The sequence below is a fragment of the Hipposideros armiger genome, unplaced genomic scaffold (assembly GCF_001890085.2).
Source record: "Hipposideros armiger isolate ML-2016 unplaced genomic scaffold, ASM189008v1 scaffold_228, whole genome shotgun sequence".
NCBI classification, from domain to species: domain Eukaryota; kingdom Metazoa; phylum Chordata; class Mammalia; order Chiroptera; family Hipposideridae; genus Hipposideros; species Hipposideros armiger.
The window spans coordinates 2,126,055-2,128,120 of NW_017731578.1; positions in this window are offsets into that span (position 1 = coordinate 2,126,055).

Sequence of the window (2,066 nt, forward strand, 5' to 3'; positions counted from 1 at the left end):
AGAAGAAAGAAAAATAACGATCTAAAACTAATGATGTTTTTCGATGTCACCCATGGGAAGGCCTCAGATGAAACCTGACGCTTCTAACTCATTCTGAAAGAGTTCAAATGCTGCTGCACCACAGAACACACATGATGGAAGTTTGAGGGTAGAAAGAAAGACCTTGAGTGTCATCATGCCCCCAAGCGTGGCTGTCACCTGGGAGCCCCTGGGGTGTCGTCATCTTGACACATCTCCCAGGCCCTCAGCCCCATGCAGGGTGACGCTGATGACAAGGAGAAGGCACCCACAGACCTCCTCACTGTGATTATCCCCGTTTCGAAGGAGCAGGAGGGGCTGTGTGCGTGTCCCGGGGCTGCTGGAACAAATGACCACAAACTGGGCGGCTTAAAACCACAGACACTGGTTCTCTCATGGTTCTGGAGCCGGAAGTCCAAGATCAAGGTGCCACAGGGCCACGCTCCCTCCTGGGGCCCCAGGGGAGGCTCCTTCCTGCCTCTTCCAGCTTCTGGGGACTCCAGGCGTCCCCGGGCTGGTGGCCGCATCACCCCAGTCTCTCCTCCGTGGTCACACAGCTTCTCCCTCTGTGTGTGTCCAAATTTCCCTCCTACAGGGACACGAGTCACCTTACTCGTGTGACCTCATCTTAACCTGATCACATCTGCAAAGACCTTATTTCCAAAAAGGTCGCAGTCACAGGTCCTGGGTAGATATGAATTTGGGGGACGCTCTTCAACCCCGCAGAGGGGCGTTCACAGACTTTTACCTGAATCCCGCCTGTCCGAGGTCACACCACGGGGACAGAGCAGAGGCAGGATTTAAACGCTGCCATGCAGGTGTGAGTAATGACACCACCCCTCCCCGGGTGGCCTGAGGGTGCCAGTGGCCTCAGGGCACCACTCCACAGCTGGGCTGCCTCCGACGCACCATCTGCTTGGGTGATGGAGAACCGGAAGACCCTCCATCTCATCCTCCGAGGAAGCTGTAGAGACTGCTGTCCCCTGCTGTTCCCGCCTCAGCCCGTCCCGGCATTTCTCTTTCAAGGTGGATAAAAGCAAGCCGTCTAGTTANTGCTAGGCCCGCATCAGAAAAGAGCCCCACTTCCACAGCACCACCCCCCGTTCTCTCCACCCTCTCACCCTGCTTGATCGTCCTTCATGTTATTTACCATCCCTGATGCCTTATATGTGTATCTGTTTACTTGTTAACTCTCAGTGTGACTAACATCCACTCTGCGAGGGCCAGGGCGCCGTTTCGCTCACTGACTTATTTCTGCAGCACCTAGGCGAGCGTGGCTCCTCCTGGGAACGTGATGCGTGCTGAAATCATGAATTCAAAACCCGATTACTCTCCATCACAGATATGCACGGCGAATCAGCCCAAACGTCCTGGGTTCCCCAGGTTTCCATGCCCTGATCTAGAAACATCCACATCCCATTTCTATGGGAACACAGAGTCTGAATACCAAATGAGACACAGAAGAACTTTTAAAAGAAAAGGCTTAAGGGTCAACCAAGTGGCGTGTTGGTTAAGAGCTGGCTTGGGACGCCAGCTCTGAGCAGCAGGGCCCTGGATTGGACCCCACATGGGCCAGTGATGCTGCGCCCTCTACAGCTAAGATGGTGAACAACAGCTCAACCTGGAGCTGGGGTGTTGTGAGTTGCCGGTGACAGCATAGGCTGCAGCTGCTGGGCTGCAGTGGGCTGCTGTGAGCTACTGTGAGTGGCTGGCAGCCGGTGTGAGCTGCCAAGAGCTGCCGTGAGCAGCCGTCCAGTGGCCGGCAGGCAACTGCCTCAGCCGGGAAGAGAGCAATGATAATACCAACATGGGCCAGTGAAGTGACGTCCTCCACAACTTGACTGAAGAACAAAAGGACAGCAACTTATCTGTTCCCCTTCCCTAATTCCCCAATAAAATCTTTAAAAAAAAGAAACAGCTTAAAAATGAATGGCTCCCAGACTGTGTGCCCTGAGCAGGCTGGAGAGCTCAGAGGGACCAGCCAGGCCACAAAGTGGAGAGGCAGGCGGGGAGGGCCAGTCAGGAGTGGTGGGGATTGCAGCAAGCTG